Below are 27,070 nucleotides of genomic sequence, written 5' to 3'. Positions count from 1 at the left end.
TCTGGGGGTGTTAATAAGCTGCCGTGGCCGTATCCCTGCCATGTCGGAGTTAATATAAGGTGGAGGGAGTTAAAATACGGCGGCGGTAGGTCCAGACAGTCAGCGCTTCTGTGCTGAAACTGACACATCGCTGCGTATTCCCAGCTCCGGACACAGCGCAGGGCTTCTGTGCCGACAGCTTTCACTTGTCACAGAAGCGCTGCGCTGTGTCCGGAGCTGGGAAGTTCGCATCGCTTCTGTGACAATATATGAAAAGCCGGCAATTCAGCAGCGGCATAAGCCGGCACCCGACAATTTAGAATAGAAAGAATAGAGCTTCACACATAGATTAGATAGATAGAAACATGTCAGTCACATATATATGAAGTACAGTGACAGTATTGCTTACTGTACTTGTCATTTAGTGTAAAGGATTTATTAAAACAAATAATAGTGTTTTCATGCACCGTCTCTTTAAAAAAGCCGGCCGGCAATTCAGCAGCGGTACCCGACAATTTATAACAGACAGAATAGAGCTTCACACATAGATTAGATAGATAGAAACATGTCAGTCACATATATATGAAGTACAGTGATAGTGTTGGTTACTGTACTTGTCATCTAGTGTTAAAATAAAGGATTTATTTTAAAAAAAATTGGCGTGGGGTTCCCCTTAATTTTAGGCTCTAGCGGAGGTTAAGCAGACAGCTGGGGCAGATGTTTGAAGCCTGGGAAGGGGGTAATACCCACGGAGCTTCCCAGGCTACTAATATCAGCCCCCAGCTGAATACCTAGCCTTTACTAGCTATTAAAATGGGGGACCCCCCAAAAAAAATGACGTGGGGTCCCCCCTAATTTAATAGCTAGCAAAGGCTAGGCAGACAGCTGGAGGCTGATATTAATAGCCCAGGAAGGGAGCCATGAATATTGGCCCCCTCCCAGGCTAGAAACACCAGCCGTCAGCCGCCCCAGAAATGGCGCATCCATAGGATGCGCCAATTCTGGCACTTAGCCTCGCTCTTCCACGCTGCCCTGGTGCGGTGGCAGGGGGTAATAGGGTTGGGGTTGATGTCAGCTTATAATGCCAGCTGACATCAAGCCCAGGTTAGTAATGGAGAGGCGTCTATAAGACACCCCCATTACTAACCCCATAGTAAAAGTTAAAAAAAACACAAACACCCAGAATAAAGTCCTTTAATTGAAATAAAGACACAATTCTTTATTGTTCTAAATTAAACCATACTTACCATCACGCCCATTCCAGCTGAAGCCAACGATCTCCTGCAATAAAAGAAAAATAATAAACCAACATCATCCTTACCTTTCCATGGTTCCCACGACAGCTTCAGCTCTGCTACATCGAGATGACAGGCTGGACCGCAGCAGAACGCCGCCATCCAGCCTGTCATCCCGCAGACACTGAGAAGCGCAGGCATGCTTGCGCTCTGCAGTGTCTGGCTGTGACGGCATCCAGATGAGCCGACAATGAACTCAGCTCACCTCCTGGACGTCCGTCACTGACAGCGTGGGAAACTTCTACTGCGCATGCGGGGAGCAGGAGAATTTTCCCACGCTGTCAGTGACGTGCATGAGGTGAGCCGAGTTCATTGGACATGATCTCGGCTCATCTGGATGCCGTCACAGTCAGACACTGAGGAGCACAAGCATGCCTACGCTTCTCAGTGTCTGCCGCATGGCAAGCTGAACGGCAGCGTTCTGCTGCGGTGCAGCCTGTCATGTGAATGTAGCAGAGCTGGACCGGTCCTGGGAACCATGGAAAGGTAAGGATGAGGTTGCTTTATTATTTTACTTTTATTGCAGGAGATCGTTGGCTTCAGCTGGAATGGGCGTGACGGTAAGTATGGTTTAATTTAGAACATTAAAAAATTGTGTCTTTATTTCAATTAAAGGACTTTATTCTGGGTGTTGTGTTTTTTTTAATTACTTTACTAGAAATTCATGGTGGTCATGTCTAATATTGGCGTGACCCCATGAATTTCGGGCTTAGGGCCAGCTGATAATGCCAAGCTGGCCCTAACCCCTTTATTACCCAGTGAGCCACCGCACCAGGGCCCTGGATGAGTTGAGTACAGCGCCAGAAGATGGCGCTTCTATGAACGCGCCATTTTCCGGGGTGGCTGCGGACTGCAATTTGCAGCGGGGGGGGCCCAGAAAGCTTGGGCCTCCCTGCGCTGCAGATTCCAGCCCCCAGCTGCCTAGTTGTACCTGGCTGGACACAAAAATAGGGCGAAGCCCCACGTCTTTTTTTTTAATTATTTCATGAAATAATTTAAAAAAAAAGGGCTTCCCTATATTGTTGTGTCCGGCCAGGTACAAATAGGCAGCTGGTGGTTGGGGGCAGCCCGTTCCTGCCTGCTGTACCTGGCTGGACACAAAAATATGGCGAAGCCCACGTCAACATTTTTGGGAAAAATTAATTACAAAATTAATAATAATTTAGGGACTGCATCTTTATTAACCCCTCAATTGTCATTTAGTGTTAAAATAAAGGATTTTTTAAAAAGAAAATTGGCGTGGGATCCACCATCATTATAGTCTCTAGCGGAGGTTAAGCAGACGGCTGGGGCAGATGTTTGAAGTCTGGGAAGGGGGTAATACCCACGGAGCTTCCCAGGCTACTAATATCAGCCCCCAGCTGAATACCTAGCCTTTACTAGCTATTAGAATGGGGGACCCCCCCAAAAAATGACGTGGGGTCCCCCCTATTTTAATATGTTTATGAGTGACAGTTTTCCTGCTATATACCTGCATGTCATAAGAATTTAAATTAAAAAAGGACCATGTTAAATTCAAATCTGTTTTTTTTTAATTTTTACCGGTGTTTGGTATGCGTTGGAAAAGGGGTAGTCTTATACGGTGAATATATCCTAAACTCTATATTTTAACAGGAAAGTAGGGGGGTCGTCTTATACACCAGGTCGTCTTATACGCCGGAATATACGGTAAATGCTTTTTTGTCAGGTGCGATGATTTATATGCAGGCATAAAAGTCATCATTATTGGCAACACATCATCCTGTGTAAACATTACAATGTTCGTTAGTCTATACGGGCTGGTAATCGACCATCAAGTGGCTTGTATATAGCCGATTAGCAGTCATTAATAACCTGTATCGACTTGTGTAAGGGCCATTATCGAAGTGCAGCCCTACCAGTGTCGTTTATCACTTATCAAGGCTGTACTACCTTGTAACCGATGCAACTATGGAAAAGTGGCTTTAGTTTTCTTTTAGATGGTTCAAAAACATTTATTGCAAAGGGCGATAAAGAAAATGCTGTTTAGTGCGCACTGATATTTTTTATAGTTTAGGATTATGTTGAGTTGGAAGTTACAGACCCAAAGCTTTACTAGAGTGAAAACATGCCATTTTGGCCTGATTCATTATAGCATTTGCACTTTTGTTCGTCTAGTTTTTGGTGTATTTCACCAGACTTTCATTAACTCCTTATTCTTGTTTTTATTTGCATCTTTTTTAATAGTCAATTCTATTTGTGTTATCTTGGACCACATACGCCGTTTTGAAGAATTCGGTGCCGAAAACATCAGCAAATATCACAAAACGAAAAAAAAAAGTGACTTAAAAAAATAAATGCAAACGCAAATAATGAATCAGGTCCTCAATGTTCTAATTTCTCTCAGTTGAGACCTTGTCCGGGTCTAATTTACCGTCCATATAAATATTCACATCCTTATTGGCTTGGAAGGTACAGTTGAAACCAGAAGTTTACATACACTATATATGAAGAAGACACATATGCATTTTTTCTCAATGTCTGACATGAAATCAGAATAAACCTTTCCCGTTTTAGGTCAATTAGGATTACCATAATTTTTAATATTTGCAAATGCCAGAATACTGCAAAGTCAAAAGTTTACATACATTTGATTAGTATTTGGTACCACTGCCCTTAAATTGAATGACTTGGGTGAAACGTTTTGGATATCCTTCCACAAGCTTCTCACAATAGTTGGTCGGAATTTGGGCCTATTTCTCCTGACACAACTGGTGTAACTGATCCAGGTTTGTAGGTTGCCTTGCTCGCACATACCTTTTCAGCTTTGCCCATACATTTTCAATAGGATTGAGATCAGGGCTTTGTGATGGCCACTCCAAAACATTAACTTTGTTATCCTTAAGCCACTTTGTTACCATTTTGGCACTGTCCATTTGGAAGACCCATTTCTGCCCAACTCTAACTGGCTGATGTCTTGAGATGTTGCTTCAGTGTTGCAACATAATCTTCTTTTCTCATTATGCCATCTATTTTGTGAAGTGCACCAGTCCCTCCTGCAGTAAAACAACCCCACAACATGATGCTGCCACCTCCGTGTTTCACAGTTGGGATGGTGTTCTTAGGCTTCCAAGCTTCTCTCTTTTTCCTCCAAACGTAACGATGGTCATTATGGCCAAAAAATTCAATTTTCATCAGACCACAGGACATGTCTCCAAAAATTAAGGTCTTTGTTCCTGTGTGCATTTGCAAACATTAATCTGGCTTTTTATGTTTCTTTTGGAGTAATGGCTTCTTCCTGGCAGAGTGGCCTTTCAGCCCATGTTGATACAGTACTCGTTTCGCAGTGGATATTGACACAATCTTACCAGCTTCCGCCATCATCTTCACAAGGTCTTTTGCTTTTGTCCTTGGATTGATATGCACATGTCGGACCAAAACACGTCCATCTCTGGGACACAGAACCTGTCTCCTTCCTGAGTGGTATAATGGCTGGACATTCCCATCTTGTTTGTACTTGCGTATAATTGTTTGTACAGATGAACGAGGCACCTTCAGGGATCTTGAAATTGTACCTAAGGATGAGCCAGACTTGTGCAAGTCCATAATTCTCTTCCTGATATCTTGGCAGATTTCTTTAGACTTTCCCATGATGCTATACAAAGAAGCAGTGTGTTTCAGGTGTGCATTAAAATACATCCACAGGTGTGTCTCTAATTAACTCAGATGTTGCCCAAAAACCTATCAGAAGCTTCCAAACACATGACATCATCATATGGGCAGTCCAGAATTGTTTAAAGGCATATTAATCTTAGTGTATGTAAACTTTTGACTTTGTAGTAAGTAATAAAAATGCCTTAAAACATTCTCTTTCTCTCTCATTATTTTGGCATTTGGAAAATATTAAAAATTATGGTAATCCTAATTGGCCTAAAACGGGAAAGGTTTATTGACACAATGGTGATTATTTATTAAAAACATCCTAGTCCAGCTTTGGGTCTTGGAGTCCTATTCTTGCACTACATGAACAGTAAAATAGTCTTCTCTATATGGCTATGGTGTTAGACCTATCACTGGATTATAGATAAAAATCCAAATTATTCATAACTTTATTGTAAGAATTATTCTGTTGTCTTACTGCCATAAAAGTAATGATTTATTAGGGCTTTTGAAATTTGTTTGTTTTTTGTTTATTTAAAAGGAAACTATTTATCATGTATGGGAACAAGTTTGGCCTGATTCCTGCCATTCACAGCATCTGTACCACATTTACAGATTTTTACAAATTTGGAATATACCGTAACAAATAATGCAATATTTAGCTAATAAAATGTGAGCGGATGTATGTAAATGTTTCCCAATGTCTCTATGGCAAGGCTGGACAGAAAACTCACACGTTATAGTGTCATGAAATTGCCACAATCCTCAGCTGCTATAGGAGGTGCCGAGTTGGTGCTGCTCTGCCATAGAAGACACTAGTTTTAGGGGTTGAAGAATACACTTGCCCCAATTGTATTATAAACTATAAACAACTATGCTTTACAATGCAACTGCCCCCCCCCCCCACACACACACACAAAACAAAAATATATCCACCACAAAAAAAATATATCTAGTAAAATATTTTAATGGCATGTATGTCAGACATATTGAATTGTATTGGCATGAATTAAGTGGAAAGTTTCAATTGATCTTGTCTAACATAAAATTTGCTTAACATCAGGTTTCTAAGCACATTAAAAAAAAAACTACAATATATGTATTACTTCTTTCTTTAAGCAAATCTGATGGAAAGCATCCAACTATATCCATCTAATCTATCCTAACTTTTGCTGGCTGTGATCTGGATAATGCAGTCTTGCTGCACAAGAAAGGGCAAAATTTTCCCATATGTACATTTCATTTTGCAAGCAATGTCTTCATATCCTTCCCCGCCTCTCCACACCGTTTCTGAGCCCCTGAACATGCAATAGGACACCATGGCAGCTCTGTTTAAAGACCAGGTATGTGTCTGGTATCACACATACAAAATCTCCTAAAAGGCCTGGTTTCCAGGAGATTTCAAGGGGATTTTGCCAACTCCGGGTTTCCTCTTTCTCAGGAGCCTTCAGACGTTCCTTGTGAGTTGGCAAGTATGTGTTGGAGTTTGTAACAGCTGTAGGCTTATGCTGTGCAGGGACAATCTTGAGTAGATAGCAGATGGTGTTGCGTTAACGGTTCTAGCTTGTTTCTGTGTGGTTCCTCTCTAGACTGGACTCTGTTACCTCTCTATACCTGTTTGTGCTCATTGTTTTTCTGAATGCCGCATGTTGTGATGATCCAGATGATAGTTGCAGCATGTCCCAAGTAAACTAGTTCAATCTCCGACAATGATTGCTGACGCTGAAAGCAAAGTTGGTCATGCACGTTAAACTTATGTGGGCCGAACTTGTCGATATCGACGGGTTGAGCCAATGGTCTAATGTGTATGGCTACTCCAGCCAAATGATGGTCGGGAGTGATGTCGATCAGGCATGTCTGATTTCGGACTACCAATTGTATTTTTATCCCTGAGATAAGCCGCTGGCGACTTGTCAGCAAGCAGCTTTCTCATAGAGGACACAAGAGCGCCCGGCTGAACGAGTGCTCCTGTGTATGGGAGAGTTGGCTGAAATGGCTGTCAGCCAAATGATCATTCGGCCGACAGCCATCTAAGTGAATGGCCGGCCTTAGAGATCTGCAACAGTATGGTCTATGTACAATATATCTGTCTACGTCAAGCATCTTTCTTTCATGTATATTTTAGAGAATGTATTTATTTAGAATAATCTATTTTAGTTTACATCTGAATTAATAAGATCTGTGGAATATAGTGGTGCTATATAAATAAAGTTATTATGATATTATTATCTCCTATCTATATATGTCACATCGATCTATCTATCTATTCTATAAGAAAATAATGCAGCACTCAAGAACGCTTGAAAAAGGCTGTGTTCAGCCAAAACGTTGCCACATCTGATGGACTAATAAAGTGCTCTTTTTTTCACAATTTTTTGGAGTGCTACCTTCTTTTCTTATTGAATATATATTATTGGACAACGGAATCATTGTCTGGGAGGCCTTGACCCAACCTTTAAGTCCAGTGCTGTTCCACTTTCTTGACTAATATCTATCTATCTACAATTAAAAATTTAGGTGTAGCACCAGCAACAAATGCAAAGCCTTCCAGGTAACACCGGTCCTCCAAAATATCCAAAAATGGAGGCAGCACACCAATATAGCAAAATAGAAAAAATGTTTAATGGGCTATAATAGCGACATTTTGGTCCATATGAGGACCTTTTTTATATCTTTATTTGATATGTGCATATAAATATATATGTATTAATAAATATATACATATATATATATATAATATTTATCTTACATAAGCTCTCTTATTTATCCATTCATCTCACATTTATCTATGCCTTGATCTCATATCTATCTATTTATCTATCTTCGTATACATCTTAAATCTCAACCTATCTATGTAGCTAGCTCTTAGAAAATATATATTTTTTCCCCTTTCAGTCTTGGCATTCGCCTGCTGAATATCGGTGCCTCAATGGTGGCATCATGCACAAAATATTCTAAGAACTGGGTTCAATATGAAACAATTGTAGGTTAATGATTTAATGTACAGATGAAAAAAGCTAAACCTTCAATTACTCTCAATTATAACAGCTACCAACATACGTGTTAAGCTAATTACTGAAACACTCCATAAAGAGTGTGTCTCGTGCAGCTGGTGTAGGGATTAAGCGCCAGTCGCTTCCCTCATACAGGAAGAGGAGATACAATGAGCTCTGTAAATAGGATTTAATTCCATGCTATTTTTCTTTATATCTGCAATAAAATAAGTCACTTTCCACTGATAATCTTATTTTTCTGCATATTTGCATCTATTAACCTGACCCACAGCTTCTATAATACTTGTTTAGCTGAGGTTAAATTACATCTCATGCAGAAATGTTACATGCAGCCTGTGCCTAGGACTGTACACGGTCATTTTTTTTACCATGTTTCTCCGTTTATTCTTCTCTATGTATTTTATTACGAGATTGAGAAGCTCCTAAAAAAAATAAAATGCAAAGATGTTTATTTAGACAATTCCTTGAAAGTGGGCGGAAGATATTGATCTTTATTAAAAATTGATTCAGACCTTGTTATTGCTTTTCTTTTTACTCGAATACTAAACTATTCTGTTAACTTGCATCTTTATGTAAAAAAAATGTATGCACTGTTTCATGAAGAATAAAGGTATGTTCACACTGGACGTATTTGCTGCAGATGAGCCATTTTGATAGCTGCTGCATTTTACAGTATCAGGATAGTGGACTTTTTTTCAACCCTTGAAGATCTAGGCCCAATTTGGCCTTAATGTCCACACATCTTTTTTTTTCATTGTTTTAATATAAGAGTTTTGGGGGTTTTTTTGTCAAAAGTCTTGCTTTCCGTGGGCCGAGTTGTGTATGGCAGTGTCACCATTTTTGGGTACATGCAACCTAATATCTAAGTTTTATTAACTCTCTTTAGGAAGAAATAGGAAAAAGCAAAAAAAATTATGTTATTGTTTGTTTGCTTGTTTGTTTTACAAGTTAGAATTTACACTTCTTATTTGCTGCACAAATAACGTGTTAACTTTATCCTTTGGGTCAGCAGGATTATGGCAATGCCAGATTTATGTAATTTTATATCAGTTAAGTTTAACACTTTTCCATCCAATAAACTGTATGAGAGCTTACTTTTTTTTGTGGGACAAGCTGTGATTTTCACTGGTCCCATTTTTTGATCCTCATGGCTTTTTGATTACTTTTTATTTCATTTTTTTGCAGGAGGGATGAACAAAAAAACAGCAATTCTGGCATTGATTTTTGTATTTTTGCGCTCAGAGTAAGGAATAAATATACAGTTTCATACTACAAGTCAATACAAAACCCAATTTTTAACTTTTTTTTTAAGTTTTACTAGTTTTGCACAAGAAAATTGCTTTTAACAAAAATCTTTTTTTTTTTGCTTGTCACTTTCTTTGAGGCATAACTTGTTCATGCTTTTTTGTCACGGCTTGTTTTGTTTTTTGTTTTTTTGTTTTTTTTGTCTAATGAGCTGTAGTTGCTATTGGTACCATTTTGGGGGCCAAGCGACTTTTTGGTCATTTTTTATTTCATTTTATGTGAAGCAGGATAAACAAAAATGGCAATTCTGATAGTTTTACATAGATTTTTTTTTTGTGGCACTCACCATGCAGGATAAATAATGACATAATTTTATTGTGCTGGTGAATAAGCACATGGGACATATGTCTTTTTTAACATTTGGGTTTTGTTTTTGTTTTTTTGTTTTTAGATGAAACAACTTTTTATTCTGAATAATAGGATTTATTAATTTTTAGTCATTTTATTAAACAATTGAAAATATTTTTACTTTTTTTTTGCAATATTTACTAGTCTCACAAGAGGACTTAAACATGTGATCCTTTAATCACATTGATAATATGCTGCATTACTTATATAGTACAGTGCATTATCCAGCCTCTCAGTGTTAGGTTGGCTGCAGAATAGCGCATTACAAATTGCCCAAGATAATCAAGATGATTTTCAACTAATTTTCATCTGTATGCCATTCGAATGTCCATTTCTTATATTTGTGTGACATCCGTGTGCAATCCGTTTTCATTCATCTACATTAAAAAATATACATGATCAAATACAGTTTCCTAGGTTAATTATAGAAATATATCCATAAAAATAGGATGCCACACGGATGTTATGTTTGGGATCCGATTTTTTTTACGCACTTAAATTGGGTGCGTCTCATCCGATATACGCAAAAAAGTAATGCATCCTGAGATTTTTTTTCTCATGGACAGTGGGGGCGAGAGAAAAATTGCTCATCTGAACAGCCCTATTGAATAACAGTGCATTGTCTCTCAGCTATCCAATCAAAATTTGGACAGCATGCATCCAATTTATACACTGGTCTGCATGAGCCCTTATACTCATAGACAGCCTAATACAATACGCCTCTGGCACAATCTGTTAGGCTTTGATCTACGGGACACTGGAGGCCACTGTTAGGCCTCTGAATGTTATAGCAACTACTGGTTCCCTGCAATCGTGTTGCAGATAGCAGATGGAGTGACAGAGGAAGTGATCTCCCTTTGTCAATTTCTTTACATGCCATGGTCACTATTGACTGCAACATGTAAGGGGTTAATTTAGCCAGCGCAAACAGTGACAGCTCTCATTCCCTGCTGTTGTGTCTGTGCCAGCAGCGAGGAGTGAGTGATGTTAGGCAGAGGGAGTCCTGAGATCACAATTCTGATTTTTCACTCTCTAAGGTCACATTCACATTTTCAGTATTTGGTCAGTATTTTACATCAGTATTTGGAAGCCAAAACCTGGAGTGAGCGAAAAATACAGAAGTGGTGATGTGTTTATATCATACTTTTCCTCTGATTGTTCCACTCCTGATATTGGCTTACAAATACTGAATGTGTGAACGTGGCCAAATAGTTAAAAGGCAGCACTGTAGCGGGAAGCACTTAATTCTCATACAAGCACTGCAGAGAAAACCTGTTGCATAAATTGACAGGGTCTACGGATATCCGCAAATTTGCTGCTGAATTTCCCTAATAATATTTTCACATATGGAGGAAAAAATCAACAACATATTACAGTAGCAAAGTGAATGAGAGTTCATCAAATCCCAGCTTATCTGTGCAAAATCCGGGGCAGAAATTGAGCTTTTAAATCTGCAGCGTATCGATTTTTTGCTCCAAATATTTACTGGCGATTTCACCCTTTGCCATGCATTGGATGAAATCTGATGCAACTCCACAGAAAAATGTATGTGGATTTAGCTTCTAATCTGTGCGGGTTTTTGTCTTGGATTCTGAAAATACGTCCCCATGTGACACACCCTAGCACTTTCACTGTAGTCCTGTGTTCGCTTACTTTTCAAAATAGAACAAAACAATATTAAATAAAATATTATTTAAAAGAAAATTGATTCACACTAGACAGTCTGACTGTCAACCACTGGGAAAGAAATCTTACTTTCAACTGTTTACTCCCATGCTTCTGATACAACCCCTAGCAAAAATTATGGAATCACCGGGCTCGGAGGATGTTCATTCAGTTGTTTAATGTTGTTGAAAAAAAGCAGATCACAGACATGGCACAAAACTAAAGTAATTTCAAATGGCAACTTTAGGACTTTAAGAAACACTAAAAGAAATCAAGATTAAAAATGTGGTACTCAGTAAGGGTAATTTTTTTCAGACCAGGCAGAGGGAAAACATTATGGAATCACCCTGTAAATTTTCATTTTCAAAACTAACACCTGCATCAATTTAGATCTGCTCGTTAGTCTGCATCTAAAATGGAGTGATCACACCTTGGAGAGCTGTTGCACCAAGTGGACTGACATGAATCATGGCTCCAACACGAGAGATGTCAATTGAAACAATGGAGAGGATTATCAAACTCTTAAAAGAAGGTAAATCATCACGCAATGTTGCTAAAGATGTTCCTTGTTCACAGTCAGCTGTGTCTAAAATCTGGACCAAACATGGGAAGGTTGTTAAAGGCAAACATACTGGTAGACTAAGGAAGACATCAAAGCGTCAAGACCGGAAACTTAAAGCAATATGTCTCCAAAACAGGAAATGCACAACAAAACAAATGAGGAATGAATGGGAGGAAACGGGAGTCAATGTCTGTGACCGAACTGTAAGAAGCCGCCTAAAGGAAATGGGATTTACATACAGAAAAGCTAAACATAAGCCATCATTAACACCTAAACAGAAAAAAGCAAGGTTACAATGGGCTAAGGAAAAGCAATCGTGGACTGTGGATGACTGAATGAAAGTCATATTCAGTGATGAATTGCGAATCTGCATTGGGCAAGTTGATGATGCTGGAACTTTTGTTTGATGCCGTTTCAATGAGATTTATAAAGATGACTACATGAAGAGAACATGCAAATTTCCACAGTCATTGATGATATGGAGCTGCATGTCAGGTAAAGGCACTGGAGAGATGGCTGTCATTACATCTTCAATAAATGCCGAAGTTTACATTGATATTTTGGACAGTTTTCTTATCCCATCAATTGAAAGGATGTTTGGGGATGATGACATCATTTTTCAAGATGATAATGCATCCTGCCATAGAGCAAAAACTGTGAAAACATTCCTTGAAAGAAAACAAATAAGGTCAATGTCATGGCCTGCAAATAGTCCGGATCTCAATCCAATTGAAAATCTTTGGTGGAAGTTGAAGAAAACGGTCCATGACAAGGCTCCAACCTGCAAAGCTAATCTGGCAACAGCAATCAGAGAAAGTTGGAGCCGAATTGATGAAGAGTACTGTTTGTTATTCATTATGTCCATGCCTCAGAGACTGCAAGCTGTTATTAAAGCCAGAGGTGGTGCAACAAAATACTGGTGATGTATTGGAGTGTTCTTTTGTGTGTTTGTTTTTCATGATTCCATAATTTTTTCCTCTGAATTGAATGATTCCATAATTTTTTCCCTCTACTTGGTCTGAAAAAAATTACCCTTACTGAGTACCACATTTTTTATCTTGATTTCTTTTAGTGTTTCTTAAAGCCCTAAAGTTGCCATTTGAAATGACTTTAGTTTTGTGCCATGTCTGTGATCTGCTTTTTTTCAACAACATTAAACAACTGAATGAACATCCTCCGAGCCCGGTGATTCCATAATTTATGCCAGGGGTTGTATATATGCAAGAAAAATTAGTAAAAATAATAATAATAATAATAATAATAATAATAAAAAAAAAAACAACTTTGCCAGTAATCTTGATTTAAATCATAATCTTGATTTTAAAAGTCATAACGTTTTTGTGTATGCAGCTCCTATGAGGGAATATGTGTTTCCATAAAAACTGCTTGTATCTCCATGGTTACAGATTACAAACCTGTGTATTTTTCACCCTTTAGTCAAACTCCTTTCTATCTGGCCCCTGTTTCTCCTGCTTGTTCTTTCCCTCTCTTATTATTAATACATTACCAAGAAGAATGAGGCGCAGGGAGACAAGTAACGCATCGCTTAAGGATAAAGCTGCATGGAGAGACTTGGTATGCATGCGAGATGTGTACAAAAAAATAGGAGAATATTTCAATTCTACGTGTAATTTTAGATACATTGAAACAATGGGAAAAAAGGAAGGTTTGCAAAGATGTACATACCTGTTAGGCCTACTTAACATGTTCTTTGTTTTACTTGTTTTTTTTAGCATGAAAACACACAATGATTTTCTTGCTTTTTTATCGGAGCTTTTGGGGTTCTTTTCCTTTTTTTTTTATTCAGCCATTTTTACACGCCTTTTTAAAGTCCTACAGAAAAGGATATTGAAAACAGTTAAAAAAGAAAAAACACTAACCAAACAGATACACAAAAAGTAAAGAAAATAACACACCAAAAAAAATAAATATTATTCCCTATTGACAGCTAACATTTAGCCGCGGCATAAAAAAAAAGCCAGGAAAAAAGTAGCAAAGACTTGAACCCACCGTTCAAGCAAAAGGCATATTTTACCAGAAGAAAAAAGTCCAATGTAAAGGATAAACAAGACCAGATGATGTCAATGTCCAATATGACAACTCTGACTGACGCATTTGAAGACTTCTATATTTTTATATTAGCAATTTGAATATTGTTTGAATTTTAGGTAAATCTGCAAAATAACTTCAAGTAAGCAGAACTAGTAATGAGGACCTTAAACCAACTTTTTCATCTGATTTTCAACATTTCCTCCAGTAAATATGTTCATGTGATTTTTGTCTTCTGGACTAATAGCGTTAACTACTGAAAGGGTTTAAAAATAACTTTACGGCCTGCTAATTACTTTTTCCTCAGCCTGACCGCAGTAGTCTAGACCAGCGAGTTGTGTGGAATCTCAATTGCTAAGATCATAATCTTCACCTGAGCCCGTATGACCTCGATTCAACCACTTCTGGATAGACAACTTGGAAAAATAAAACACACTGGTGTAGCTATAAAAAGCAAGGCATTCACCGTAATGGCAGCACCTCACAACACACAATGGGGTATATTCATTAGTGGCAGGAGATAAGTAGGCTGAAATCATACATTGACACATATGTGCATTAACGTTCATACATAATTCATAGCAGGAGCTATAGCATGTACCTATTTTCCACGCAATTACTTAGGCTGGTTTACCCAAGCTTGAACTGCTAGTTAGTTTCTCATTTGCTTTACTATCACATTGTGATTTATAAAAGTGTATACATAAAATAGGATTGTGTGATTTATAAAGGTGTATATAGATGAGACTACACACATATATAGACATATTACACACACACATATGTATATATATACTTATAATTTTGACTAAAGTCATCCCATCTTTAGACACTTATCACAGTGGTGTAACTAAAGTCTGATGGGCCCCGATGCAAGATTTGGACCCCCCCATCCTGATATATATATGTCCTCCATCCTGGTATATATATCCCCCATCCGGGTAAATATGCCCCTTATCCTAGGCCTCATCATGATATATATATCACCCAAGCTAGAATATATATCCCCATCCATGTATATATATCCCCCATCCTGGTATATGTCCCTTATCTTTGTATATGTCCCTTATTCTGGGCCCCATCCTAGTAATAGGTCCCTTACCCTGGTAATATTTCCCTTATCCTGGTAAAATGTCAGTTATCCTGGAATATGTCCCTTATCCTGGTAATATGTTCCCTTATCCTGGGCCCCATCCTGGAAATATGTCCCTTATCCTGGTATATGTCCCTTATTCGGGGCCCCATCCTGGTAATAGGTCCCTTATCCTGGTATATGTCCTTCATCCTGGTAATATGTCCCTTATCCTGGTATATCTCCTTTATCCTGATATATGTCCCTTATCCTGGTAATAGGTCCCTTACCCTGGTATATGTCCCTTATTCTGGGCCCCATCCTGGTAATAGGTCCTTAATCCTGGTATATGTCCCTTTTCTGGTATATGTCCCTTATTCTGGGCCCCATCCTAGTAATTCATTTTATTGCACAAAATAAGTATTTGATACAATAGAAAAAGAGAACTTAATATTTGGTACAGACACCTTTGTTTGCAATTACAGAAGTCAGACGTTTCCTGTAGTTCTTGAACAAGTTTGCACACACTGCAGCAGGGATTTTGGCCCACTCCTTTTGCTGGCGTCGGCAGACCGCTCACCCCCATGGGCCCGGTCGCGACCTCTGCTTAGCTATAGTTCAAAGTTCACAAACTTTGCCTTCAGTAAACACAATTGTGGTAAAATTCCTTTTGGCCTTTTCACATTGGGTACATACAGATGTGTAAATGTTCCAGGTTTCAGTTGTGTATTTTGCTGACAACTGGATCACATACTTTAAGAGAAGATCCGGGTTGTCTGTCCACTGATGTGGTCTGATCATGTCTCTGGAATTGTATAGCTCTTGATATTGATTCATTGATACGACGAAAAAATGTTGCCAAAGTTGGAACGCGTCAAAGCTAAAAGATATTTTTTGTGTGTTAGTATAATTAAACAGCTATATTTTTGAAGTTTTTCTTCTTTTTTGGGGGGGAGTTTACCGTGTTTATTATGAATGGGTTATAATACAGTTTTATACCTTGTGTCGTTTCGGATGCGGCATTACCAAACGTGTAACTTTTTTACTTTTGTTGTACATAAAACAGCGTTTTAATTGGCAAAATATTTTTCAGTTATTTTTTTCATTCTTTATTTTGAACTTTTTTTAATTTTACTGTTTTTTTGCTTTTGTTTTTTTTTACTATCTATCTGGGACATCTATCTGTGTCCCATCATGATCACATGTACCGGCGCCTGGGAATCAGCAGCACAGTTAGCGGTGTTCCCAAGCGCCGGTGCTGAAGGCATCTATCATCATTGTCCCCTGCTGGCGCTGCGATCAGGGGACAATGTTGACAGTTGTATTGTGCCCCCTTTGTGTCCAGCAAGTGTAAAAATAAGAATAAAATAAAAAAAATCCTTATACTCACCTATCCGAAGTTGAAAAAATCCAGTGTCCCACGCTGTAATTCATCTGACCGACAGGCGACTGCACACGCTGAGGAGCAGGACAGAATGACTCGCGCCAGTAAGCGGACCCCTGACCTGCGCTGAGCTCAGTGAGTGGTTTCCTGTCACTCACTGAGCTCAGCGCAGGTCAGGGGTCCGCTCGCTGCAGTCACCTGTCGTTCAGCTGGATTACAGCGTAGAACACTGGATTTTTTCAACTTCGGACAGGTGAGTATAAAGATATTATTCATGTGTCATCAGTGTGGGATGTTTTGCAGCCCGTGCAGCGTGAAAAAAATGGACATGTCAGCGTGTTGTGCCCACAAACACGGTCCGTGGAAACACACTGACATGTGCGCAGACCCATTCATCTACTTGTGTAAGTGTTTCCGGTGAAAACTGTCACCACACTTATCGGAGACAGTGACATGTGAAAGAGGCCTTAAAGAGTGAGTAAAACCCTGTATATTAAGAGATACCATGTCGGACATTCTCCGCATGTTTAGCGGCAGTCTATCAGCCACGATACATGCGGCCGCAGCTATCCGAGCATTTGACTCGAGCATCCCGGCTCCTCTATCCAAACCCGAGCACGCTCGGATAACTCCATACCCGAGCATGCTCCCTCATCATGTGCGAGAGGGCGCTCTACCTTGTTTGTTTTTGTTGTTGGAAGTGTTGAAACAGAATCCTGTGGTGGATAAAGGATGGTATAGAAGGGAGTTAAGAATAGCATTTGTATTACGAAGCAATGAAATTGTGGTGAGGGGTGGCGGTGGCTATCACTCACGGAGTGTAAGTAGTTATTTCTACTATAAAGACGACCATACACATTAGATGGCTGTAAGAGGAACAATGCTTCGGCTGATCATTTGATAAAAAAATTCTGACATGTCTGGTGGCGGCCTATCTTTAGGAGAACAAAGCAATCGACAGGCCAAAATCGGACATACCTGATCAACAGCTCTCCTGACAATCAGTTGGTTAGACCGCCATACACTTTAGAGTGTTGGCTAAATCCGTCAATAATGGCGGCAGCGGCTGACATTACTAATAATGTGTTATGGGGGGCTTATGAGTATGTGCACACAAATTCTTTTTCAGGCGTATTCCGCATGAAATCCACCTGAAAAAAAACACTTAAAGAATGCTAAAAATAATTAACATACACACTGCAATGTCAAAACAGCTTGCTGTGCGTTTGTTACTTCTTTTGCAACTTCTTTTAAACGCTTCAGGGTTTGAAAGATGTGAAGCGGCTAAAACAAGTGATCAGTCCATTCTTCAGGTGGCTTCTAATACACAGTTAAAAAAAAAGACACCAGCAGAAAAGCTGCTACAAAAAAATTATTGCGTCAAAGAAGACGCTGTAAAAAAAAGATAGAGAAAGCTGGAGGCAGACAAACATTTTGCTGCAAGTTCTCCTGCAAGGTGAACTTGCAGTAGAATGTCTATGTTTGGCTCTGGCTCCTACCTACTCCTCCCCCTCCATAGAACTTTATGAGCACCAACTGTCATTTTTTATTTCAGTAATGGGAAAATAATGTGTATTCACTGAACACGGATTTTCACCTTTGAGTTCAGTATATTGAAAGAAAATTAGTCCAAGAGGAGAAAAACGTAGATTTCACTGATGAGATATATTACAAAGTTGCTTATTTTCATTTGTGCTATTGATTTATTAGACAAAAATGTAAACGACGATTACTCTTTAATTCTGATTCTTGAAACTGCACTATAAAAATCGAATATGAAGTAATTGGTTGGTATATATTCTATGCCCAAGCTATCTATGGCCAAGCTGACATGACATAAATGCATTTTGATACTGAAATTACATAAGCATTTACTACCAGCTTTTAAAAAGTATTTAAGACAAATTTTCTTTTTTATAAGGTTTTTTATGTAGAAAAATTGTTTATTTTAATCCCTTTCAAATTAACTATAATAACAATGTTAAAACAATATTAAATCATAAAAAGTGATAAAGATATATACGTGTTTATGTTTATATTTTCTTATTACACTGCACAAATTAGCATCTCTATCTCTTTTTCCACCCGCAGTCGACAAATCCTCCAATTCTTGATAAATTTTCATAATGCTCAATCTGACCGATTTTAAAATGGTGGTATATGAAGGGGTAAGTAATAATGAAAGCCATTATGATTATAAAGGTAGGAGAGGAAAAAAAGACGAAGATAGGGAAAAGGCAGACAGAATGTCAAAGCCCAAGTCTGGCATTTGCTTATTTAAATTCAATCATGCGGCCCCAGCCGAGCTGAGAAATAGATGGCCGGCTTTATGAATTTCTGATCAGACGACTGATAGGTTATAAGAAGGGACGTAATCCCATTGAGCAAGTCTATTTCTCCAAGCAAGGGCAAGTGATAGCTGCCCTTCCAATGCAGCTCTTTGCTTGCCCTTTCTTTAATTCATTCCCCTTCTTTATAAAAGGGGCACAAAAATCAGAATACGCATTTTAGCGATGATAAATGCACAATAATTATTCTGCCTCCGAGATGTGACTGTGCCTATAAAAGCAGATATTGCTCACTCAGACCACATATTTCTTCCTTTTTAGACCTAATTGCATTTTCATTCCCTTACTCCTTTACAACAATCATAAAATTTGGAGAAATTAAAGCTTAGACATTGCCTACCCCTTTTTTCACCTTTTTGTTATTTATCATATTACATTAGTTGTTTTCAGACTGTATAATAAAGCTGTGCTTCTTGAGAGCTTATGGTGTGTTCATTTGAACTTTCCAAATTTTATTGCAATATCTCTGCTTCTTTGAAAGTGTGATCTTAATTCCGCAGATCAACTGAAACTGAAAAGTGATATGTTGCTCCTCAGCAATATATATTAAATCCATACTATTTACCGGGCACAAAAAACACTAATAAAGTCATATAACTACCATAGAAGTTGTAATACAAGGCGCTAATAACATGCATCCCATTTATTAATGAACCATTAAGCATTAATTTAGCATTATGCAACCCAAATCGTTTTCCAGAGCAGTCATATAGAATTCACTAGCTTTAAAGAAATTTACTGTGACATGTCAGGCTCTGTTCACACGTTCATTTGTCATCCTTTTATATAAAAAAAAAAACTGGATCCATTCCAAATAGAGCAAAAATCAATGCAGAATTCAGTTTCCGTTTTGCATCCGTTTTTGTTGCATTTGTAACGGATCATTTTTACCAGAGGTGTCTCCGAACACCTCTAGTGTTTTGAGCGTGCGCAATGCTTAAAAAACAGACAAGTTAAGGTGTGAAATAACAGAATATAATTTTTTTTGGCCAGACTAAAATGTTGTGCAGTTGAAAAACTGAAGTGCAGCTGGATTACAGGCAAACGGAAGGCACTTTAGGACATTTCCATCCCTATACAAATGAATGGATCCTTTACTGGATTAATTTATTTCTGTGTTATCTTTACGAAATGGATCCAAAAACGGAAATAACTACTGGATATGAGAACACAACCTTGCACAAAATATCACATATTCCCATTTTTCCCCACTGATTTCTCACGTCCTCTATTCGATGAGACTATATCAGACTATTATGCTCTTATCTATCTTGCACACAAAAAAAAACCTTGTCTGGTTAAGAAAACCAATTTTCAAATATCCTTTTCGGAAATTCTAAAGAGTTAATAGAGGGAGGTCATCTTTCCAGAACCCTCATCTGTTACGAAAAAAATAGAGGAGCTACAAAAAGCAACTCCCTGCTTATTAATGGGGACTCTGCTGATAAAAAAGGATGTGTCGTAAAAATTCAACCCCTTAAAAAAAGTGATACCGTAGTTGCCTGATCACTGAAGGCCCTGCCACTGACACCTATACTAATTACAAGAAGAGGGGTCCATTTCCTGATGGCCAAGCATGTTCACTGCTGCTTCACTGAAATGGGGGACACGGAATATGGGATCTAGTGATTATTAAAGGGCATCTGTCAGTAGATCACACCCTCCAGAACCGTCTATATGAGCATGCAGGCCATAGAAACATGAATAAAATGATACTCTGATATCTGTGATTTTCTTAATATGTAAATGAGCTGTTAAGATCTCTGAGCTGGACCTAGATGTGCCTTAGAATCTGCCTCCAGAGCTTATTTTAAATGGATGGGGACATAACCAGTATTACCAGCATGAGACATGTAATGACTGACAGTCTGCTCTCCTAATCTATACGTCTCACACTGGTAACGGCCCCTTTCATACAGTGGAGAAAATAAGTATTTGATACACTTCTGATTTTACAAGTGTTCCCACCTACAAACAATGGACAGGTCTGTAATTTTTATTGTACGTACACTTCACCTGTGACAGACACAATCTAAAAATAAAAAAATTTTAAAAAAATCACATTGTATGATTTTTAAATAATTAAATTGTATTTTATTGCATGAAATAAGTATTCGATCACCTACCAACCAGCAACAATTCTGCCTCTCACAGACCTGTTAGTTTTTCTTTAACCCCTTCACCCCAAAGCCTGTTTTCACCTTCATGACCAGGCCAAGTTTTACAATTGTGACCAATGTCACTTTATGAGGTAATAACTCTGGAACGCTTCAACGGATCCCGGTAATTCTGAGAATGTTTTTTCGGGACATATCGTACTTCATGATAGTGGTAAAATTTCTTTGATCTGACTTACGTTTATTTGTGAAAAAATTGGAAATTTGACGAAAATTGTGAAAATTTTACAATTTTCAAACTTTTAATCTTTATGCCCTTAAATCAGAGAGATACAGTACAGACCAAAAGTTTGGACACACCTTCTCATTTAAAGATTTTTCTGTATTTTCATGACTATAAAAATTGTAAATTCACACTGAAGGCATCAAAACTATGAATTAACACATGTGGAATTATATACTTTACAAAAAAGTGTGAAACAATTGAAAATGTCTTATATTCTAGGTTCTTCAAAGTAGCCACCTTTTGCTTTGATGACTGCTTTGCACACTCTTGGCATTCTCTTGATGAGCTTCAAGAGGTAGTCACCGGAAATGGTCTTCCAACAATCTTGAAGGAGTTCCCAGAGATGCTTAGCACTTGTTGGCCCTTTTGCCTTCACTCTGCGGTCCAGCTCACCCCAAACCATCTCGATTGGGTTCAGGTCTGGTGACTGTGGAGGACAGGTCATCTGGCGTAGCACCCAATCACTCTCCTTCTTGGTCAAATAGGCCTTACACAGCCTTACACTGGAGGTGTGTTTGGGGTCATTGTCCTGTTGAAAAATAAATGATGGTCCAACTAAACGCAAACCGGATGGAATAGCATGCCGCTGCAAGATGCTGTGGTAGCCATGCTGGTTCAGTATGCCTTCAATTTTGAATAAATCCCCAACAGTGTCACCAGCAAAGCACCCCCACACCATCACACCTCCTCCTCCATGCTTCACGGTGGGAACCAGGCATGTAGAGTCCATCCGTTCACTTTTCTGCGTTGCACAAAGACACGGTGGTTGGAACCAAAGATCTCAAATTTGGACTCATCAGACCAAAGCACAGATTTCCACTGGTCTAATGTCCATTCTTTGTGTTCTTTAGCCCAAATACGTCTCTTCTGCTTGTTGCCTGTCCTTAGCAGTGGTTTCCTAGCAGCTATTTTACCATGAAGGCCTGCTGCACAAAGTCTCCTCTTAACAGTTGTTGTAGAGATGTGTCTGCTGCTAGAACTCTGTGTGGCATTGACCTGGTCTCTAATCTGAGCTGCTGTTAACCTGCGATTTCTGAGGCTGGTGACTCGGATAAACTTATCCTCAGAAGCAGAGGTGACTCTTGGTCTTTCTTTCCTGGGGCGGTCCTCATGTGAGCCAGTTTCTTTGTAGCACTTGATGGTTTTTGCAACTGCACTTGGGGACACTTTCAAAGTTTGCCCAATTTTTCGGACTGACTGACTTTTATTTCTTAAAGTAATGATGGCCACTCATTTTTCTTTACTTAGCTGCATTTTTCTTGCCATAATACAAATTCTAACAGTCTATTCAGTAGGACTATCAGCTGTGTGTCCACCTGACTTCTGCACAACACAACTGATGGTCCCAACCCCATTTATAAGGCAAGAAATCCCACTTAATAAACCTGACAGGGCACACCTGTGAAGTGAAAACCATTTCCGGTGACTACCTCTTGAAGCTCATCAAGAGAATGCCAAGAGTGTGCAAAGCAGTCATCAAAGCAAAAGGTGGCTACTTTGAAGAACCTAGAATATAAGACATATTTTCAGTTGTTTCACACTTTTTTGTTAAGTATATAATTCCACATGTGTTATTTCATAGTTTTGATGCCTTCAGTGTGAATGTACAATTTTGAAAGTCATGAAAATACAGAAAAATCTTTAAATGAGAAGGTGTGTCCAAACTTTCGGTCTGTACTGTATGTCACACACAATAATTCATAAATAACATTTCCCACATGTCTACTTTACATCAGCACAATTTTGGAAACATAATTTTTTTTGTTAGGAAGTTATAAGGGTTAAAAGTTGACCAGCGATTTCTCATTTTTCCAACAAAATGTACAAAACCATTTTTTAGGAACGACATCACATTTGACGTGACTTTGAGGGGTCTATATGACAGAAAATACCCAAAAGTGACACCATTCTAAAAACTGCACCCCTCAAGGTGCTCAAAACCACATTCAAGAAGTTTATTAATCCTTCAAATGCTTCAGAGGAATTAATGGAATGTGGAAGGAAAAAATAAACATTTTTTTTTTACTTTCACAAGGGTAACAGGACAAAATGGACAACACAATTTCTTGGGCAATTTCTCCTGAGCACGCTGATATCCCATATGTGGGGGAAGACCATTGTTTGGGCACACAGCAGGGCTTGGAAGGGAATGAGTTTTTGAATGTAAAATTTGCTGGCATAATTAACGGACGCCATGTCGCGTTTGGAGGGCCGCTGATGTGCCTAAACGGTGAAAAAAACTCACAAGTGACACCATTTTGGAAACTAGACCCCACAAACTTATATAGATATGTAGTGAGCACTGTGAACCCCCGGGTGCTTCACAGAAGTTTATATTGTTGAGCCGTGAAAATAAAGAAATCACATTGTTCCACAAAAATGTTTTTTTTTAGCCCCAAATTTAGCATTTTCACTAGGGTAACAAGAAAAATTGCACCATGCAATTTATTTGGCAATTTCTCCAAAGCACGCAGATACCCAATATGTGGAGGAAAACCACTGCTTGGGCGCAAGGCAGGGCTGGGAAGTGAAGGAGTGCCATTTGACTTTTTGAATGTCAAATTTGCTGGAATAATTAGCAGACGCCATGTCGCGTTTGGAGAGCCCCTGACATGCCTAAAAAGTGGAAACCCCCCACTATTTTGGAAACTAGACCACTCAGGGAACTTATCTAGATGTGTGGTGAGCACTTTGAACCCCCAGGTGCTTCACAGAACTTTATAACATGGAGCCGTGAAAATAAAAAAAACACATTTTTCCAGCAAGAATGTTTTTTACCCCATATGTGTTCGAAAGCTACTTTTGAGGCATAGTGAAAAGCTCAGAAGGGAAGAAGTGCCATATTGGAATTCATATTTTGCTGGAATGGTTGAAGGGTGCCATGTCAGATTGGTTGAGCCCCTGAGGTGCCTGATCAGCCGAACCCCCCATGAGTGACCCCATTTTACAAACTACACCTCTCAATGAATTGATCTAGTGGTGCAGTGATCATACTGACACCATAGGTGTGTCACAGAATTTTATACCATTGGGCAGTGAAGAAAAAATAATTACTTTTTTACCTCGAAAATTTTGTTTTAGCCCCAGATTTTACATTTTCACACTGGAAAATGGGTAAAAATGGCACCAAAATTTGTCCCACAATTTCTGCTGAATGTAGAAATACCCCATATGTCGCTGTATAGTACTGCTTAGCCACATGGCGAGACTCGGGAGCGCAGATTTTCCTAGAATAGTATGCAGACTCCATATAAAGAACCCTGAAGTGCTAGAATAGAAGATTCCCCCCTCAAGTGACCCCATTTTGGAAATTATACCCCTTTGTGAATGTATCTACAGGTGTAGTGACGATTTTGACTCCATGTGTGTATTCCAGAAACAAGCAGCAGTGGATGTTGTTAAGTGAAGATTGCAAACTGCCGTTGTAGTGACCAGTAAGCTGAAGCGACCAGAATGTTGTAGTGACCAGTACGTTATGCCCAGCTCGTTCTTCTGGAGATATGTACCCATAAATTATGCAGGCTCTCATCGCTACAGGAATGCCAAACATGTGGACGCTAACTGCAGTTTAGACACACACTGGAGCTCAGAAGGGAGAGGGACATTTGGATTTTGGGAGTGCAGAATTCACTGGATTTCTTTTGGAGAGCGAGGAGCCATTTTGTTTTTCCAGAGCCTTTGTGCTACCAGTAATGTGGAAGCCCCTATATTTTTGTTAACAGATGACGGACCTGAGTGGATGACTTGCTTTTTTGTGAAAGGAGGTAAAGCTTTTATTGGGAACATTTTCCATAACATTTTGGATCACGTTTATCCTGTGCTCTATGCTGAGCACTTATATCGGGGTTTCCATCTAAATCTCCAAGTGATGTGATTCAGATGAAATCCCCAAGGGATCCATTCAGTAAAATGAGGCAGCAGAGTTACTCTGGACACCATCTGGCCTCTGTTCAGCTGTGTCCTTCTTTGCAGAAGTGCACAAATCTGTGACTGACGGCACTTTTATACACACCTAATAAAAAGATGGATACCTCCGGATCATAGGTCAGACGGCATCCACAGAGTCTCCATCTGCCTCATTATAGGGAATCTTCTGCCTGGGGTTCCGTTTGAATCATGTATTTCACATATTTACACGGAAACCCCGGTGTAAGCGTTCAGTGCAGAGCGCAGGATAAATGTGAGCAGAGCCATACTGCGATCTTTGGGAGGCAGAAAGAACCAATCAACAGCAGGTGAAGAATTGGTTTTATTTATTTTTTAAGCTGTTCCTCATGCGGTATAATTGATTAGACTTTCTTCTTTGGGTCGGTGCAATTACAGCAATACCAGATTTATATCGGGTTTTTATTACTGGCAGCTGTCACACACTAAAAGACGCTTTTTATTGTAAAAACAAGTTTTTTCATTGCCATATTTTGAGAGCTATATTTTTTTTCATATTTCTGCCGACAGAGTCATGTGAATGCTTGTTTTTTTGCAGGACAAGTATTTATTGGTACCATTTTTGGGTACTTGATCGCTTTCTATTACGTTTTTCAGGAGGCAGAATGAACAAAAAACAGCAAGTCAGGAATTGTTTTTTCGGGATTGTTTTTATCACGTTTCGCGTGTGGTAAAATTGATAAGGCAACTTTATTATTCTGGTCAGTAAGATTACAGCGATACTACATTTTATCGTTTTTTTTATATTTTGCCGCTTTTACACAGATAATTATATTTATTGGATTAATATTTTTTCTTTTTTTTTAAATTTATTCAGTGATTTTTTTTTAAATACTTTTATCATTTTTATTCACTGATTTTTTTTACTTTTTTACATTGTCCCAGGATGGGACATCATTTTCAAACTGTCACTGATCTGATGCTCTGCAATGCATCTGCACTGCAGAGCACCAGAGCAGCGTCTGACAGGCAGCAAGGAGACATCTCAGCTTCTGCTCTATGAGCAGGCGCTGAGTGGCCACCTTCCTACAGGACCCCGCGGCCATCTGGGGGTCACCCTGGAGACCATCAACACAACGCGATCGCATTGCGTTGTGTTGATGGAATCACAGAGGGAGCCCACTCCCTCTGCGATGCCCCGCAATGTCGCTGTCACTAATGACAGCGGCATCAGAGGGGTTAAACACAAGGTGACTGTCAATCTTCCTCAGTCTGGGGCTCCATGCAAGATCTCACCTCGAGGGGTAAGAATGATTCTGAGAAAGGTTAGGAATCAGCCCAAAACTACACGGGAGGACCTGGTCAATGACCTGAAGAGAGCTGGGACCACAGTCTCAAACATTACAATTAATGACACACTACACCGTCATGCATTAAAATCCTGCAGGGCACGCAAGGTCACCCTGCTCACGCCAGCACATGTCCAGGCCTGTTTGAAGTTCACCAATGACCATCTGGATGATCCAAAGGAGGCAAGGGAGAAGGTTGTGTGGTTAGATGAGACCAAAATAGTGGTATCAACCAATACCAATATTTGGTATCAACTCCACTTGCTGTGTTTGGAGGAAGAACTTGTTACCTGTATAAAAGACACCTGTCCACACACTCAATCACACTCCAACCTCTCCACCATAGTCAAGACTAAAGAGCTGTCTTGGGACACCAGGGACAAAATTGTAGACCTGCACAAAGATGAGATAGGCTACAGGACAATAGGCATGCAGCTTGGTGAGAAGGCAACAATTGTTGGTACCAGGGCTGTGGAGTTGGTTAGCCAAACCACCGACTCTGACTCAACAATTTCCCTGACTTCCGATTCTGACTCCACGACTCTGACTCCGACTCCACAGCCCTGCCTCACTTATGAATATATACATAAAGTGCAGTGCAGATTCATATCAACTAAAAGCCTAGATCCTTATATCGGGAATAGAACAAACATTTATAGGACATTTCCTAACTTTCCCAAATTCTTATGAAAACATTTACAGCACATCCTGCGTTGAACTACTGTACCCAATTTATTATATATTTTAGGAGTCAGAGTCAGTCCATTTTATACCGACTCCGACTTCACCAAAAT

The sequence above is a fragment of the Phyllobates terribilis genome, unplaced genomic scaffold (assembly GCF_046119375.1).
Source record: "Phyllobates terribilis strain yellow unplaced genomic scaffold, ASM4611937v1 Scaffold_13__5_contigs__length_258822181, whole genome shotgun sequence".
NCBI classification, from domain to species: domain Eukaryota; kingdom Metazoa; phylum Chordata; class Amphibia; order Anura; family Dendrobatidae; genus Phyllobates; species Phyllobates terribilis.
The sequence above is the reverse complement of the archived record's forward strand: the minus strand, read 5'-3'. Positions refer to the sequence as shown.